This window comes from Pseudochaenichthys georgianus, chromosome 19 (assembly GCF_902827115.2).
Source record: "Pseudochaenichthys georgianus chromosome 19, fPseGeo1.2, whole genome shotgun sequence".
Taxonomy (NCBI): domain Eukaryota; kingdom Metazoa; phylum Chordata; class Actinopteri; order Perciformes; family Channichthyidae; genus Pseudochaenichthys; species Pseudochaenichthys georgianus.
This window is the reverse complement of record NC_047521.1, coordinates 24,464,382-24,484,306: the sequence shown is the minus strand read 5'-3', so window position 1 is coordinate 24,484,306 and position 19,925 is coordinate 24,464,382. Positions and strand designations below refer to the sequence as shown.

Sequence of the window (19,925 nt, the reverse complement as noted above, 5' to 3'; positions counted from 1 at the left end):
TACTTACTTGTGAGTTCAGCTCATCATTTTTCTCTCTTGGAAATAATATGGGGTGGACATCTGGCCTATTTGAAACAAGCGGCCAGATTCCCGTTTCTTTAAGGCCTTTGCGAATCTGCTTGATAGGCTGCCTAACACGGTGAAGTACCTACAAGTAAAAGGAACAATCAAACTGAGGCACTAATGGAAAAACACCACCGTAGCAGATACAGGAGGACTTACAAAGCAAACCTACTAATTACCTAAACATTGTATTGTATTGTTTAAATAAAAATGGTACAATATAAAATGATTACTGCATGGGAAAGAAGTTCCTGGAACAGCCAGTCATGATTGGTGGAGGTTGGAACAGGGAGGTCCCAGGACAGGCAAAGATCAGTCACACTGGTGGTTTCTTGAGCAGTAAGTTGTGTATTCTTGAGCTAAAACAGGAGAGAATAGGACATCATTTAAATGCATGCAAAAGTGGACAAAAAGCCAAAATCTGGAAAAATCAAAATGGGACACAAAAAAGCATTGGAAATCATTTCTAGCTAAACAGCCCAGCCTTGATGCATGAATGGAATCTTTTTCATAATGCACAAGATGACAAGTGTATGTTAGCATTGTGGTGCAGTGGTGTATGACATGTCACTTTTTAACTAGGACACTCACAAAACCAATTGTTTCACGGTGGTCAAGATCAGGACAGTCCAGCAGGGTAAGCGCTGATGCTGCAGTATCCGTGCTCCCACCAGTCAACAGAGTCACTACAGGCACACTTAGTCCTGAGAAACCAAAACCGCCATGCAGGAAGGAATGGCCTATCATCCGACCTGCCATCTCAAACAGGTTGCTTTCCCGAAGCACAGCAGCTGCGGAGGGAACCCGATGTTCCATTTCGCCTTCAAAAAGGCTTGTAAGAGCTGCACAGCCTTAAGAAAAAAGGAGAAATAGTTTAGACACCATGTATTGCTATAACGTAATTTTTAGGTCAAGCTATATTGAGTGTTGGTTCAACTGTGAATATGCATGTTGTAATCTTTGTTGGTTTATTAAGATGTAGCTGCAAGTGGTTATTTCAATTGAAAGACAAATGGGGACATCCCACCTACATTTATACTGAAGCCAGTCTTCAGTTTCTGCATGGCCATTGACAAAACGTGTCGGTTGACACCTTGGCCGACTGCTGCATCCCCTTGAAAAGACGACCTCATTTAGAAAAGTACAACCAACAAGATGATATTCAACATACACTTACCAAGAGACAACATGAATCATCCTTCAAGCTTTCAATACAATAAATGTAACTAGTTCTTTCTTCCCTGGTCTAAGGGACATGAACTTAATCCTCAACATGCAAGTAAAAACAAACAAAAAGGCAAAATTCGACCCAGATGACAACCTATAATGAAACATGAGAAGTTACATTATTTATTAATACCTCTCAGCCTGCACTTCAATGGAGCTGCCCAGTTAACATTGTTCATTTTAAAGAATGAAATCAATGAACTGTCTGTTTCTTCTTCTGCGTCAAACAAGTCGATTGACAGAAAGAGGCGTGGACATTCATAGTTACGTTCCAGCAGTTCCTCTCTGAACAACTGACATGCCTTCCGGGGGTCCACTTCATTGGCCCATGCTGAAACGTAATTTGAAGGGAAAAAAAGTGGTTGGTACAATAAACTTCATAATATGTCAGCTTCAATTCTAAAATAGTACTTCATTTATTGTCTCATTTAGTAAGCCCTGTATTTTAAAGCAATATATTAAAAGGTAGTAACTTGAAATCAATTATCCTTTCCATATTACTGGATCAAACATGTAACAACATTCATTTCGGTGATCATTGCTATTTAAGTGTTTGTGAGTAGTCAGTTTCAAACTACACCACAGCAGTAATTGTTCTGAATAAATAACCTGCTGAAACTGTTGCTGGCAATCGTTGAACTGAAGGTCCTGGCATTTCCTCTGTCCTTGTCATACTGGCTGCATCGCTATGATGAGCAGGGTCCATTCTTGGAAAAGACAAAACAAAAAACATACTCACAGGAATGGAAAATAGAGACTAGTGAGCGCCCTTCATTTTTTACATATTTCTTCTTGCATATCAAACAAAGTAATTTAAATCAGATCCCTAATAAGTATTTCGGCTCTGTTAAGATTTCTACATTTCCTAAAAATGCATCACATGCTCTGATGCAGCTGCTATAGCTGTAACATTACAGCATTTTAAAACACAAAAAAGGAACAAGCACATTCACCAAACGATATCGTTATTAGGTTTGACACTTTGTATATGTTGTTCATCTCTCTCAAAACATGTCTATTTCCATCTTTTGTTTGAACAAGTCAAAACGTCTTACCCTTCACCACATGTGCTTGCATGAAATGAGAGGACATCAATCGGGTAAGATTCAAGACATATAGGGCAAACCTGTAAAAAACATAAACAAATGTCAATACCTTTAAAACATATCACATTATTATAAGAGGTTTTATGTTTAATAATTCTCTCTCAGATAAGTGATACAGGAAACATAATTCTATGATAAAAAATGAGTACATAGACAGTGTGCAAAAAGTCAGTTTGGTGAAATGTGTTATACCCTACCTACACACCTGCAATCATGCTGTCATTATTTACTGAAAACAATAAGGCTTTTATACTAAATTGCAAAGTAACTTTAACAGGAGAAGACAGCATCAACTACCTCGGACAATTCTTCCATCCCTGTGTTAGGTGGATTTGGCTGCTCAATCACTTCATCAAGAGAAGTCCCAGATTCACTCTCCTAAAAAACAAAAAAGGTACAGAGAATTGGTTCTATAGACTTTGAAACAGTCATTTGAGCAAACTAAAACATTACATATTTATTTGAGAAATGAGAGAAATGTTTTAATAACAGCTTACAGTCAATATGTCATTACATTCCTCCACATGTAAAGGCAACAGCTGCAAAGGCATTTGACTGCCACATGTTATGCAGGTTGACTGTGGCATCTTTGCAAACTCTGCCGAGTCATAGGGTAGTGGTTCGGTAGAAAGTTGCTCCTGTAGTGGAATTACAAACACAATGTTTTTTCCGTTGTTGGACGCTGTTTTGAGGAGCCTAGTGGAGTACCCCTCGGAGTCAGTAGGAATTATGGACAGCTTTCGACGTCCACTACCACCTATTTTAAAATCAAAATAGGAACAACACAAGTGTGCTTTAAAACCACCTGACAGTACATACATTAATATTAGGGATACACGTTACACTTTGTCAGGCAAACTTCAGTACTGTTTTATACAACTTGAAGAAGTGATATGAATGGTAATTCAAAGTAGGGCAACAGAAAACACATATGTGGGGCTTCTGAGTGTGAAAAACACAACACAGCATTTTCACCAATGGAGATGAGAACAATATTACCTGCTGACTTGAAAAACATCCAGCCTCCTTTTAATGTTTTCAGTTTTGGAAATTCTTCCTCAACCGAAGCCATAGTCTTTAAAACAAAGTGAAATACAATATTCAGCAAGTGATTCACATTTTAAATCATTGAGAAATCTTTAATACTGTCTGTTTATATGATTACCTCACTGTGCAATAAGTTGTCCGGTAGATTTAGCATCCTCTTTCCAAGGCCAGCATAGGCAAGTGGTAGCTCTTCCGAGCCCTTAGTTGTAAACTGACTGGGTCCCGAAAGGACATATATGTGAAAGTCCGTCCGTTTGACGATGCAAGGAGCCGGGGTGGGAAATCGTTTTTTGCCTCTTGGCTGATCAGTACTGAGCATACTTGGGAATTGCCTGATGTGGGAATGACAAAAGGATATGTGAGACTAGACATTGTTATATCATTTCCAAATCATTGGCTTGCGTTGATGGTTTTGTTAACATAGGTTGAACAAATTGTATGAATAAAAAGCGAAATCATAGTTAATATTCTGTCGATACAAAAACAAGCTTGACACTTAGCTAGCTTTATCTTACCAAAATATTTGTTTTGAAAACATTAATATATTGTGTTTGGGACGTTTCAAGGCAAGGGGTTGTTAAAGGTTTTAAAAGCAGTAATGGAGCATACATACTATGGACAAACGTTTTAAAACATTAACTCAATATTACATTAGAGTAATGCGAGGGGTGAGATCAAATATCAATGTTTACACATCTACGGGATTAAGCCACAGTTTGATCTTGAACTGTCAAATGTAAAAAAAAGTCTATTAATTCACCTTCTCATCGCCTGCCTCACCCTGACATCATTGTGGGATTGGACGCTGTCTACCGCCCTGACTGCTACGCTGACCGGTGCACTCTCTGCTATGCTCACTTCTGATGGAGTTGGAGTCGCAGACAGCTCCCTGGCTATTAATTGAACTAAAGCCCGTGCTGCTACCTCGACCCGAGGCGTTACACCCTGTCGAACAGTCAATTAATTTTCTCTCACATTCACTTCACTGCAACATTTTACTTGGTAGCAGAAGCACATAATAAGAATGGGGGATCGTTAGATCGTTAGACCGTTAGACAGACAACGCTAGCTAATGTTAGCTTATGGAGCTCAGCTACGACAACACAGCTAACCAAAACAGTTCTATATAATTCTCGAATTAAACAACTAACAACTAAGCAAAACCAATCCTTCATAATTTAGGAGTATTTCATAATGTAAACATAACTTACACTTGGAGCGGGAGGCGCGCGACCACCAGACGCCATTTTAAAGATGACCTCTGACCTATGCCTCTGACCTGTCAGCTCCGGAGTCCGGACTGCGCAAAAAGCGTAAATGAAGTGCTACGTCACGAACGCAAGAAATCCTACCCACGTGGGGGCGCGCTCATGTGATTGGCTTAGACTGGAGGAGACATCTGATTGGCTATAGATGAGAGAAATTACAAGTACGAATCGGGTGAGCGTCAGGGGAGTCTCAAAAAACCCACACACGAATGCAAAGCGATCCATGCACAGAAAGCTGTTTGTGTTTGAAGGTGCAGCGGTTTTAAACGGAAAACTAATATGTGTGGATCAAAAATACACATGTAAAAGTTTTTTATGTATTTAGATTTTATTTACATGTATATGAAACGGAACACATTTGTGTGTGCATTGAAAAACACAAGTGTGGATCCGGAAATACAAGTTTGAATCCTTTTGCGGATCATGAAATACAAGTGTGAATCCTTCTGTGCGCATGTGTGTATTATGAGACTGTTCTGAGCCCATAATAGAGAAGCAAACTAAACATATCTGAAAGTACAAGCCTGGACGGCAAAACTTTATACCCAGTATATTGCCATAAATATGATGATGGATTATCAGTAAAAAATTCTACGTGACACAAAGACATTGGATTAACCTTGAGCGGCGTTTTTATTCCGTTGAACACAACTTTTGATCACAAATCAAAAAAGGTAAGATGTAATTATTGTAATATTTTTGAAACCGGATGTTGTTTACTTTCTCTTTTCTGGCTGATAGCTCCAGGAATTCGAGGTCGTACAGTGGTGACATTACATGTGTGGAATCTGTGGAGTCTCAGCTTTAAATCGTATATCTTGTTTGTGCAGTTAAGATAGTAATAAGGGCATTTCTACCGTGAGTTCTGTGTAAAAAAGCGTTAGCAGTAGTTAGCATTTTTTCGCTCAATGCTAATTCAAAGGCTTGGTATTACTCTTGTGTTTTTTTTAGCTAACAATTGTTCTTATTGTCAGTTAGCGGAGTTTCTTACCTTTAAAAGGGTATGAAACATTAATAGTTTCATAAATGTTAAGAAGCCCTGAGACATAGTCTCGTAAAAAAACGGTGGGAGGGGTCCACTGGGAGGACCTTCGGGCTTAAGAGGTTAACACTTGTCCACCATGTTTATGACATGAACTTGCTTTTAACTATTCAGATCTGTTACCGGGAAGAATGATAACAGGCAATTTGGCATCAAAAGTGTGCATTATGTGAATTTACAGCAATACAGGATTGTTGGCTGGTTTCAGAGTTCCTGTTGTTTCAAACCAGCAGCTGAACAGAAACCCCTTTCAAAACACAGTTTGATGGAAATGATTTGGACAGTTTGGATCTGATCAGTAAATAATATGTATGTATGTGAGGATAGATCAGATACTGTGTCCATAGAGCAGCATCTAGTTATTAGAAATCTGTAAATGTGCATAGAAATAACCTTTTCCTTCAAAAATCAGTCATGATAAACTCCAACTAAGAACAATGAGAAGTACTGTAGTTTAGAAAAATAATGAAAACATAAATTGTAATAATGAACAATATGAATAGTATTTTCTGCAAATAAGGATAATAATTCTTTATTTTTTGCAATGGGTTGTATTTCATTATGAGGAAATAGACAAATCGACATAATTGTTTTAACCTTTAACCGATGTTGATACAGATAGTACTGAGACCAGAGGACCAGATGTAAAAAATACTTCTTTGTGTGCATTCCTCAGGGTATCAACTAGGGATGCTCCGATCGCCAATTTTGGGGGCCGATCGCCGATCCGATCGAGTGGGCGGGGCCTATGGGGATCTTCCATTTAAAGTGATGTTTAAAACTCAGTTAATGGGGCTCATTCACTGGCGCTTCCACAAACAACAACCAACATAATGATTACATTCAAATTAAGTACATTATTCAAGTTTACATTAACTTTGAATAATAACACGTGAGAAATTAGTGGAAGCGCCCGGCGGCCGATCAATCGGAGCATCCCTAGTATCAACACAGGGCGGATAATTACTTGGCTTATTTACAGATAAGAACGTGAGTCTTTGTGAGGATCAGTTTCACTTACAGTGAATCTGTGTGCCATCATTTTTTTTTTTTTATGATAAAATGCTCCATCTGTCATAAAGACAGCTTTTTAACAGGGATGTTCCACATAGCCCCACAGGGCATCATTTTTGTTTGATTTGGACTCCTTCACAATCACTTCTTTGTTTGGATTGCCTTGAAACTGAAAATTGGGAATTATCCAGGTGCATGGCTCGCAGCTTTAATTTCTCTCTATCTCTCTTGTGGGTATTTACAGTAATATGAGTTTCACCATCCTGAAAGTTTCACAGTAGCCTATTAAAACAAATATCAGAAAATGTAAACCTGACAGATTCCTTTGCATCTTCGTAACTGTGAATAAGCGTGACACATTCTCCTTTTTCTGTTTATTGAAATGTCAAAGAAGAAGGAAGCAATACAAATGTATCTTCCTTTATGCCTTTTCTTACCAAGGAAGGAATAAACGTTTGTTCTCCAATCATTAATGGACAGCTGTGGACGTGTCATGTGGCACAGACACTTGAAACCGAGCAAGATTGTTGCAGAATATTGGGAATAACTGAGAAACACATTTATGCTTTTAGTTACACAAACATTAAGCACTGACAGTTTCTATACCTATATTTCAACCATAGTTGATGTAAATATCGCTTTATTTTTAATGTTATTATAGTTTTCTTGAAATCGTTTTTTGGTTTACATTTTATTTTTATTTATGTACGCACCAAAAAACACAGAGACAAATTCCTCGTACTGTATGTGTTAACCTACTTGGCAATAAACCTGATTTCTGTTTGCTTTTATGTGTTCACTTTTGGAGCAAATTATAAAAAAATTATAAAACAAACTGGCGTCGATGGTCTTACAAATACTGGGGAATTCTCCAGTATGTTGACAATAGCTTCCGGGTTGCTTATCAATATTTATTTTCAGATAAAAAAATAATCATTGATAGTGTATATCTCTAAAGCAGCAGTTATCAATTGCATATGTTGGCCTCTAACCAAGAAGATACTGATTTCAATACGTGCTTGATCTCAATAACACATTTATGCTTTTAGTTACACAAACATTAAGCACTGACAGTTTCTATACCTATATTTCAACCATAGTTGATGTAAATATTGCTTTATTTTTAATGTTATTATAGTTTTCTTGAAATCGTTTTTTGGTTTACATTTTATTTTATTTATGTACGCACCAAAAAACACAGAGACAAATTCCTCGTACTGTATGTGTTAACCTACTTGGCAATAAACCTGATTTCTGTTTGCTTTTATGTGTTCACTTTTGGAGCAAATTATAAAAAAATTATAAAACAAACTGGCGTCGATGGTCTTACAAATACTGGGGAATTCTCCAGTATGTTGACAATAGCTTCCGGGTTGCTTATCAATATTTATTTTCAGATAAAAAAATAATCATTGATAGTGTATATCTCTAAAGCAGCAGTTATCAATTGCATATGTTGGCCTCTAACCAAGAAGATACTGATTTCAATACGTGCTTGATCTCAATAACAATGCTACGAAGCCATAAAAGCAACCGTTAAAAAGCTGTATTACCAAGTGTAGAAAATAAAGTTGCATGATAACAGAATTTTTATTGCAGAGTATATGGTAAATGAATACACCTGTGGCTAAAGGTTGGACAGTACTCTGCAAAGAAGAGGGTGGAGTCGATGTTAAAGGGCGTGCAGTTTCTCAGAAGTGTTATCAAAACACGGAAGTATTGTTGCACAGTAATAGATATCCCAGTGACTGTAACACTGGGGTCAGTGTTAGGAAAGCACACGTACACATTTGGCAAAAGCAACTCCAAGGAAAGGAATTTAGCTGGGATTATTGTACGTGTTACACCCTGAGAGGAACGTGAGTCACACAGAAAAATAATAAGCAGTAAAACAAACACAGATGATGGCTTTCGGCCCTTAAATCTATCTGTTGTTTTGTCTGTCTGACCTTTGTTTTGTTTTGTTTGTGCTTGCCCTATTCCTGTAAAGCGACCTTGGGTCCCTTGAAAGGCGCTATAGAACTCTCAGTTATTATTATTATTATTATTATTATTATTATTATGATCTAATGCTAAATGAAGCTTAGCGCAAGTTCAGGCAGGAAGACCTATCACTCCGTATTGCACGTCATGGCAATACTCGCTCCCTTCACTAGATGACAGGGAGCGCCTCTCCTTAGCCAACATATCACTTCTCTCCATTCACAAGCCTAATTATCGCACCTGTTAACCCCTCTATATATGCTCTCCCCTTTGCTATCAGCTGTCTTTCAGGTGTCAACGCGCAACCCTCCTCCACCCCTTCGCCTCCTGCTTCCAACTCAGGGCCAAGCTTAACCTTCTCCCTTCCAACCGGACCTAACCACTTATCACCACCACCAGGTCTAGACCCAGGGGGGTTAATCGGAAACGGTTCTTTCCCTTCCCGAACGATGTCCTACAAAACCTGGGCCTAATCGCCAAAACACCATTTCATTCACTTGTTATAAACTGTCATCATTATGTTTCATTTATATAATGTGACCGATAATAAACATGTATTCCATACATCACTTCTCTCCTGATTGAACTGTAAATGTTTCTTCAATACTTGCTTCATCTAAATCAGGGGTGTCAAACTCAAATACACAGTGAGCCGTGACGTCATCTTCAATGAGCGCCCCAAAAAACAACACAGCCGTTAGCTCTTAGCACTCAGAGCTCACAGCTCTTCATATCTGTTCAGAAACTAGACAAAAGTTAAACAAGTACAAACCACAGACTGCCTGTGTCATGGCGAATACAGTCGCTGGCAGTGGCGAGCCGTGACTTTTCTACCTAGGCCCTCTGACCCCACCCCCCTCTTCCCTTGAAAAAAAAAAATGTTATTACGTCACAGCCTATAGTATACTTCTTCAGCGGAATATCAAAACAGCGGCCCAGGGTGCAATACGCAAATTAACGCGTGCGCACCCACACACACACACACACACACACACACACACACACACACACACACACACACACACACACACACACACACACACACACACACACACACACACACACACACACACACACACACACACACACACACACACACACACACACACACACACACACACACACACACACACACACACACACACACACACACACACACAGCCTTCTACTTGCTACAAACTTAAAAAAAAAGACGACGCACACACACATCATCTCGGCTCGCGCAGCACACACACAGACAGACATAGATTGCGCAATAATGTAATGCGCACCTTGGAGGTGCAGCGCAGGCATATTGTCACTCAAGAGATGCGTAGTTCATTTGGAAAACATGTTTTTCTTTTAGCCTATTTACCTCGTTAACGTAAATAATACTCTTTCATGCTATCCGTCATTACACTTGCGACAGCGCTGATCAGGTCATTCTGAATCCTTGAAGATGTGCCGGTAAAGACTGTTGATGTGGCGAGGTGTGTGTGAAGGTCGCTGTCATATTCTGCCACTAAATCCAGCAACTCTATGTAATTCCCCTTGTTTGATGAAGTTACACTCTCATCGTGACCTCGGAACGGCAACTCCTGCTTGCCCAAGTACACCACACAATTTATGAGGCGTTTCAAAATTCCTCGGTTCCTCTTCACCTTTTCATTATGAATGATGACACCCCGGCGTTGTTGCTCATCCAGCTGGAGCTCTATCCTGGTGTCCCCAAATGTTTTAAGCCGAATAGTAGCTCTGAGGTGACCTGAAGCATTCTGATGGCGATGTGCTGATTTGGATAAACTTCCTAAATCAGAATATCCATCTTTGGCCCATGACCCACTGTCCGCTCCAAAAAGCAAGCAATCCCAGCAGTACAGCTTTTGTTCCCTGGTTGATCCGGTCATCCAGTTGTATCTGGCGTAATTGCCGATATTAAAATGCCTCTCGAACCGTTTGGTTTTTTGAACCAAAATAAGCTGTGGTGTTGGTCGCCCTTTGGTAATTAACTCCAATTTATCCGTGTAACTCATTCTTGAAAAAGACTCAGTTAGTAGTTTCGCAACGATGTCATCACTATCACTAACGTGAGCCATCGTGAATGAACGTATGCTAATTATCTAATTCCTAGCTTGACCCGTTGATATATCACATGCATAAACTTGGCAGCGCAGCGGGCGGAACCTGTCATAAAGTCCGCGATAATAAAGCCCTCCCATTTAGAGGGGAGATATGATTGGTCAATTGGACTGTCACTTGACATTACTCTCTCGTTGAGTTTACTATAGCGGGCCCTCTGTGAATCGTAGAGAGGGCCAGACGAGCTTTTTTCATGTAACGGTTAAGCTAACCCTTCACATTCAAACAGAAACTGAACAGGCAGATTCGAAGGATTTATTTCTTTGGAAATGTTATTTTAAATACAATTAAATCAAGTTTTTTCGGTAAAACTAATGAAAAATATAACAAAAATAATATTTAAAAAATATATATTTAAAAAAAAGATATATTTTTTAAATGTTTTTAAATATTATTTTTTAGAATATCTTAGGCCCTCACAGAGGGCCTAGAGGGCCCTGACCGCTCGCCACTGGTCGCTGGTTTATTTATGTCTGTAGGCCGTTGTTGTGAGTGTGGACGGTCGGAGCATATATAACGTTAGCTTAGCCGATCTCCATTCAGAAAGCACGCATTTTAAAAGGGTTGTTCGCCTGCCGTCTGTCTGCAGACTTGTCAAAGCATTAATTCATGGTTTTTACTAACCGGTATCAGTATGTTGTTACTTCGGCATCATTTAGAAACGTGTATTACAATTAAATCACGGTCAAATATGTTCATCTTGTTGTAGTTGTAGCCCCCTTGCCAGCGATTCTCTCTCTAGTTTAGCATACTCAGCCCGACTCAGCCTGGTTGTTCCTGGTCCTAGAACCACGATTTAGTCGGGCCAGAAAAAAGGTGAAAAAGTAGCCCCGGGCCAAAACCAGGCCAAGTGGAAACGCAACCAAAACGGGCCCCGCACGGCTCGGCACGCTTAAAGCGAGCTACCCGCTGCAGTGGAAACGCGCCATTAGACTTTCCGACTTTCAATTTTAAGGACCACCCTAATCTGCAGGTGTACTTTTCTGCCAAGCCATTATTTTTGGCCTTTGTAATCTTTCACTGGGTGTGAGAACTGCCCCTACCTTATACATCACTAATGGCTCAAGTAAAACAATACATTTCATTTCATTTTTTTCATTTTCAGTCTTTATTTTTCGAACAGATTAAAAAATAACAAATACAAAATAACAAATGTGAAAAACAGAATACCGTATTGTTATAATACAGTATTTATCCACATTCATGGTAATATTTGTATATTCAACAAAAAAAACGTCTTAATAATAATAAATCATATGTGTCCGAAAGGGAGTAGGAGGAAGCAAATGCTTCCCCTTACTTGATCAATGATTGTCCTTTAAATCATTATGCAAGTTATTCCTACATACATTTACATTTATACATACTACATATACAATCATTTCTCATCTTCAATCACCTTTCTTCATTCTCATATTTTTCCAAAAAAGTGTTTCTGTACATCCTTTTAAACTGAATTATGCTTGTGCTTTGTTTTAACTCCTGCTCCAAACCATTCCATAAAATCACCCCACAGATTGTTAAACTCATACTTCTCAGAGTTGTTCTGACCTTGAGTTGTTTAAAATGTAGATTTCCTCTCAAATTATACCCACCCTCTCTGTCTACGAACAATTTTTTTAATTTCCTAGGAAGTAGATTATGTCTGGCTCTGTACATGATTTGTGCCGTTTTAAATTTAACCAGATCAATGAACTTCAATATGTGTGACTTCAAAAATAATACATTAGTGTGTTCAAGATATCCAACATTATTGATACCTCTTATAGCCCTTTTTTGTAATGTGCATAACGGCTGTAGGTTGGTTTTGTACGTGTTTCCCCAAATCTGCACACAGTAAATCAGATATGGCAATATTAGTGTGTTATATAGAGTATGCAATGAGTTATAGTCCAGAATGTATCTGGCTTTTCCCAATATTGGGAGTTTTAGCCAGTTTTGCTTTTACATGAGTGATATGAGGTTTCCAGCTGATTTTGTGGTCTAAAACCACACCAAGGAACTTAATTTCATATACTCTTTCTATGTGTATGTTATCTAGTATTAATTGTATCTGTGGATTTGTTTTATGTTTTCCAAATAACATAATCTTTGTTTTGCTTATATTTATTGATAATTTGTTTGTGTCAAACCAATGTTTCATTTCTGCTGTTATCACTAAATACATTTCCATATATTTGATACTCTGCAAATGTCGTTGTTGTATATTATGAACAGCTTTGGACCCAACACGGACCCCTGAGGTACTCCACAAGTTATGTTCATGTATTCTGATTTATGTTCACCAATTTCAACAAATTGTTGTCTGCTGCTTAAATAATCTCTCACCCAGTTTAATCCCACCCCTCTGATGCCATACCGTTCCAGTTTTATCAGTAAAATATTGTGATCTATGGTGTCAAATACTTTTTGTAAGTCTATAAATATTCCCACTGCTAGTTTTTTATTGTCCATGCAGTTTGCTATTTCCTCACTTAATTCCATTAGTGCCATAGATGTTGATCTATCTTTCCTGAATCCATATTGACTGTCGTCCAAAAGCTGATGTGTTTCCATTAAACTGTCAAGTCTTTTTGTAAAAAGCTTTTCAAGGATCTTGGAAAACTGAGAAAGCAATGAAACAGGTCTGTAATGTGTGTAATGGTGTATATCCTCAGTTTTATATAATGGTATAACTTTTGCTATTTTCATATTATTTGGGAATTTACCAGATTGAAAAGACAAGTTAAAGAGATGAGTCAATGGTTCTGTAATTTCTCCAATAATGTTTTTTACTATAATCATATCAATATTATTCCAATCGGTCGAGGATTTGCTTTTACATTTTCGCACAGTATTGATGATTTCTTTTTCTTCGACTGGTGTGAGGAAGAAAGAGCTATTGTTTTCATTCCAGAGGTCCGTATCTTCCCCTTTAGTTGTTTCTACGGTTTTAATTTTTTCTGCCAGATCTGGCCCCACATTTACAAAGAATTCATTAAAACCATTAACCACATCTTCTGTATTATTAATAACATTATTTTTGTCCACAAAAAACTCAGGGTAACCAGAGCTTTTTGCTCCATTTCTAATGACACTATTTAATACTTTCCATAAACCTTTCATATTATTCTTATTATTCTCTAATATTTTATTATAGTATTCTTTTTTACATATCCTCAGAATATGGGTTAATTTATTATTATATCTTTTATATTTATTTTCTGCTTCTGAAGTTCTATATTTTATGAATTGTCTATATAGTGTATTTTTAGTGATCCATGCACTGTGAGTTTGTTTGTGTCTCTCTCTGCATTGTTTCACAGGAAAGTTTTTGTCATAAAGTGCTTTAAAGATGTTTAGAAATTCATCATAGGCCTTGTCAATATCGTCTCTCTCATATACTACCCTCCAATTCTGCTTTAGTAAATCATTCTTAAATGCAATTATGTTATCTTCATTTCTCAGTCTTTTGTATTTGAAATGGCTGGCGACTTTCGGTTTTTTAGAACTGCAGTGATAGACAATAAAAACAGGTAAATTATCACTTATGTCACTATATAATAGTCCGCCTACTGTATTGTTTTCCATAATGTTTGTGAATATGTTGTCTATTAATGTAGAAGAATGAGAAGTGATTCTACTAGGTCTGGTAATTTTAGGATACAAACCCATACTGTACAATATATTGATGAAGTTTTCTGTCATTTTATGCTTATTTGGATTCAACAGGTCAATATTGTAATCCCCACAGATAAACATAATTTTTTGTAATGATTTAGTAAACATGTTTTCTACCCTATCTGTAAATGTGTCAATACAGGTTCCAGGAGCTCTGTATATACAACTCACAATAACATTTTTAGACTTTTCCATACACATTTCTACTGTAACACATTCAAACAAATCGTCAACAGCTGTTGTCATGCTCTCCACCAACATAAGATAACACTTTATTATACATGGACTAAAACCAAACAGAGGTAGCTCCTGATTCCTTGGTATTATTTTTTCCTTTGTGTATATATCTTTTCAACTTCAAGGCGTTTAGTTTGGCTTGATATTTCTGATGCTCTTATTTGAAACAGATCAACTTTCCAACATTCGTGCATTAATAAACTGGGCCGAACAGTGACGGAAATACTGTACATTATGTCACAAGGAAATCATTAGTTATTTTTAGGGTGTAAGACTGACACACATCTACTTTAACTCTGTGGGGTATAACCCGGGTATAACCTGTTCTTCTGGAACTTTACGTCTAAGACAATGAAACTTGTATGAATACTCACCTTCCACCTCATGAAAGTATGAATGAAGTGGAAAGTTGTGCTTCGTTCCAATGCTTCCAGATTAGAATCAAGGATCTTTATTTCTGTCCAATAACGCCCCCAGCTGAATCCTGGCCACCCCAAACACCCTCACCACGGGGGCCCAAACCATTTTAGAACATTAAGAAAAAAAAAATTAAGTAATCTCTCATCATTCATCCAGAATTAACATTAATAGAACGTTATATTGATAATGTACTCACTAAACGTACAATTCATTTAACTTCTTTTCTTCCAAAAGTTAATTATCCAAAGCCTCTAGTTTGTACACCGCCTTCTATTTACATGTAATGGTTTGGTCCCGCCTCCGCCTCCAAACGGCACTTTCTAGCAGTAGCAGTCTAGCAGAGAGTGAGAGCATGTGAGCTACTTACTGTACCTGTAAACCACGTCTCAACGACTAACAAAGTCAGGCTTTAAGAAAGAAAAGAAAGGAGAGAAAGAAAAGAGAGAGGGACTAAAGAGCGACAGTATGTCACCCAGTTTTTCAAAAGAAAAGGTGGGTGGGGTTCATGACTGGTGGAAATTAGTCTGTTAGCTGTCTGTTATTCCATGGAATGCTCTTAACATCCCGATAGCAATGAATATCTTAAAGGTGGGGTAGGTAAGTTTCAGAAACCGGCTCGAGATACACTTTTTGTTATATTCCATGGAATGCTCTTAACATCCCGATAGCAATGAATATCTTAAGTGCTTTGACAAGAAATCCATAAAAAAATTTCATCTGTAGAAGCCGTGGTACTGTAAAAAGTACAACCATGGATGGCCTACCTGCCTGTCAGCCTTCCATCGGGGCACAAACTTATCTCGTGCCCTCATTGGTCATGTGCGCGTTCGTGTGTGTTGGAGGAGGGGCTCTGTAAGGAAGTGGCAGATTTTTTCCGACTGTGTATTTTCAAATTCTAGCGATCTCGAGCCGGTTTCTCAAATGTACCTACCCCACCTTTAAGTGCTTTGACAAAAAATCCATTAAAAAAATGTCATCTGTGGAAGCCGTAGTGCTTCGGCCCGGCTAAAATAACTGGATGGCCTACCTGCCTGTCAGCCTTCCATCTGTGCACAAACTTATCTCGTGCCCTCATTGGTCATGTGCGCGTTTGTGTGTGTTGGAGGAGGGGCTCTGTAAGGAAGTGGCAGATTTTTTCCGGCTGTGTGTTTTCAAATTCTAGCGCACTCAAGCTGGTTTCTCCAAAATTACCTACCCCACCTTTAACCGATCATTTAATTAAAAAAAACTCTTATTTAAGTTATGTGTGTGTGTCTCTGTTGTCCTGATGATACACTGAGAGAATGAGCTCATAGGGCTGCTGATCACCATAAGCTAAACAGTCTGTATATTGCACTACATTTGTATAATGTAAGCTTGCATAGCCCTGGGAACATGTTTCAAATGGGGGGTGCTGTGGGGATGACACCAGATCCGGTTCTGACCAATTTGCTGATAGGCAAGATTTTTTGCTGGTTCATTTATATCTTATTTTACCATTAAAGGTGGGGTAGGTAAGTTTGAGAAACCGGCTCGAGATCGCTAGAATTTGAAAATACACAACCGGAGAAAATCTGCCACTTCCTTATAGAGCCCCTCCTCCAACACACACGAACGTGCACATGACCAATGAGGGCACGAGATAAGTTTGTGCCCCGATGGAAGGCTGACAGGCTAAACGGATTGGTTGTACTTTTTACAGTATTACGGCTTCTACAGATGACATTTTTTTATGGATTTTTTGTCAAAGCACTTAAGATATTCATTGCTATCGGGATGTTAAGAGCATTCCATGGAATATAACAAAAAGTGTATCTCGAGCCGGTTTCTGAAACTTACCTACCCCACCTTTAACATTTATTTATTTATCCATATTTTTTTATCTCTCCAGTTTTAAAGGATATTGTTGGTTTACTGTCCTATAGTATTGGAATGATTTCAAACCTGTTTTTATTTATCCTAATAATTATAAAGGTGTGCCTTGGAAATATTTGTTTACATAAATTGTGATAAAACCCACTGAGATAACATAGACGTGAACTTTCTAAACACTCAGAGTCCTTTACCTCACTGAGCCTCTCAGGGCAAATGGAAAATGTAACTGGGGTGAAAAGGGTGTTATCTTTACTTAATTATGAATGTGAACAGTTGTATCAACAGCTTTTACAATGTGCTGCTGACTGCTGGAAAGTGGTTTTAATTTAATGTATTTGTTTCGTCCATTGTGTTTACCTATAATGAGCCACATGCCATGATGCACCAACATAATTGTATTATTTAGACTGACAGTTGAATCAACTTATTACAGGGCGAGAGAGTGAGAGAGAGAGAGAGATCAGACAAAGTTATATGAGTGATAGTGATACATTTTAACTTTCAGTTGGCAAAAGATAGCGTGAAACTTTACATGCAAGTTTCAAAGTAACTTCCTGAAATGTAATTGTCTGCGGTGATTCTACAGAGTCCCCAAAGGCCCAAAAGTGTGCCCACAAAACATATTTCCGGCTGCCCGGGCATAAGGAAGTTGCTCTACTTATGAAATCTCTGTTAGTTTAAACTCCCACTTCACTACTTTACATTAAAAACAAATAGCTTGTAAAATGTGGCACGGCATTATTGATAAAGCTCCATATTAGTCTATAAAATAGTTACATCATACTTATCTTAACCAGCAACACCAATAAAATACTGCTTCACATAAACGCATCGCAAATAATCATCAGTTTGTATTCAATGCATATAGAGGCAACTGAACCACACATCAACATTTAATCCATGCATTTCTTCAATTGTCAGTTGTTGTTCAAGCTCTCAAACAAACAAGCGGGCAGTACATCACATTGGCTCTTTTTGCTACTTTGACAACATGGTTGCAACCGGTTTTGTTTTTGTGCTGTTGATGCCAATTTTCATTTTTTTCTATAGTGAGTTGATGATTTCATAAACTAAGAGTGAGGTACATTTTCACCTCGCAAATGTTCCATCCAAATGAAGCAACATTTCTAAATAATTTTCAAAAAATTTGACTACACATGTTAGTGTAAGGGAAACTTCTGCAGCAATGGAGAGTCAGGACTCAGAGAGACACGAGGAGAGTTGGAGCTTTGATGCCAAACACTGATATTTATTACAAGTATATGGCCAGAGAAATTCACATCACAAGTCACAGAGCAGCCAGAGGTTCTGACTGCCCGGGTGGGTTGCCACATCAATTCTGCCATCGCCTCTCTCTCGATAGACCTTTTAACTAGTTCAGAGAGAGTAAACAACATATTTGGGGAGATAGACTAAACAGCTGGGCACCCTGAATCACTTGCATCTGACCCTTAAAACCTCTTAAGCCCCACGGACCCGAGCTCGGGTCCGAAAATGCTATATGTGGAGCAACAGTGCTATATCTGAAGTGTCATTCATGAAACTATTAATATTCCATACCCATCTGACCGGAGGAAACTTGGCTAACTGACGATACGAAAAAAAAATGTTTTTTGAAAAAGAAGTCTCACAAGAAGCCTCTAAATGAGCCCATGTCAAAAACGGGCACTTGCTATTTCTGCTCATAACTCACAAAAACGATCATTTATAATTCATACTTTCTGCACAAACAACACATTTTCTGAAAGCTGAGATTCCACAGATTCCATGGGTATACACCCCATCACTACAGGCACAACATTAACCGAGCTAGCAGCCAGAACATAGCAAGTAAACAATATCAGTTTTCAAATCCATGAAAATAATTAGGTCTTACCTTGGCTGTTTTGTGATCAAAAGTTGTGTTCAAAGGAATAAAAACGCTGCTCAGGGTTAATCCAATGTCCCTTGTCACTTTAAAATGATTACTGATAATCAATCCTTTCATTCACGGCAGAAGAGTAGGTCCTACGATTAACAGTCCGTGGCTTCAGCTGCGGGAGATGCAGTTTACGCATAGCTCCCCCTCCGCAGGCGTTACGTATTTACGTATTTTGAAACTGCTACTCGATTTGATTGGCTCTAACGATTCAAAAAAGGTGTCAATCACCCAAATCGACCAATGGGTTCCAGAGATAGGAGCTTGCGTAACTATAAATAAAGGCAGTATAGCTGGTTTACGCACAGCCCACTCTTTTGAAGCAGCATACTAGGCTATAGCATAGCATAGCATAGCATAGCATAGCATAGCATGTCCCGCAGCGACAGGAGAGCAGAGAACGGCAGATCGATCAGCAAAACAGCAGGATTTGTTTTCTTTGTCTTCATTGTAACAATGGCAGCCAGAAAGAAGACTTTTTTGTCCGTCGAGGAGGCATTGGACATCGTATCTCAGGACTCTCCGTCGGAAGATAGTGATCTCGTCACGCATACAGGGGACAGTAATGACTCTGATTATGAACCCCCGTCACCGGAAAGGTATGTAATCTCTCTGTTTGTATCTATTACTTATTTATTTGGCGTAAGAGTATTCATCTGTTTGTATCTATTTGTTATTTATTTGGTGTAAGAGTGTATTCATCTATAGTAATTTCACACACGTGACAATAACACGACGGCATCCATCTTGTGATATAATGTTCTTTCACACACTCAACAACAAACAGAGAAGATGGATGACGTTTCTTGTTCTTGTTGTTGAAATAAACAAGACATATACATGTACGGTATTACATTACATTTCATTTAGCTGACGCTTTTATCCGAAGTGACTTACAACTATATATATATATATATAATATACATACATATAAATATATATCAGGCATGAGAATCACTCACCTTTCG

The 19,925-nt window shown here is 38.3% G+C and overlaps 2 long non-coding RNA genes across 2 annotated transcripts; both read right to left on the bottom strand.

Moving 5' to 3' along the window:
- Window positions 1-20: 20 nt before the first annotated feature.
- On the bottom strand, window positions 21-899 carry LOC117464477 (uncharacterized). Its single transcript, XR_011645074.1, has 3 exons — window positions 655-899; window positions 297-422; window positions 21-148 (listed from the first exon to the last, which is right to left on the bottom strand). It is a non-coding gene; the product is annotated as an uncharacterized lncRNA (long non-coding RNA).
- Window positions 900-2,693: 1,794 nt separating this feature from the next.
- Window positions 2,694-3,473, bottom strand: LOC117464498 (uncharacterized). The gene is made up of 3 exons (XR_004554098.1): window positions 3,396-3,473; window positions 2,894-3,034; window positions 2,694-2,774 (listed from the first exon to the last, which is right to left on the bottom strand). It is a non-coding gene; the product is annotated as an uncharacterized lncRNA (long non-coding RNA).
- Between the last annotated feature and the right edge of the window lie 16,452 nt (window positions 3,474-19,925).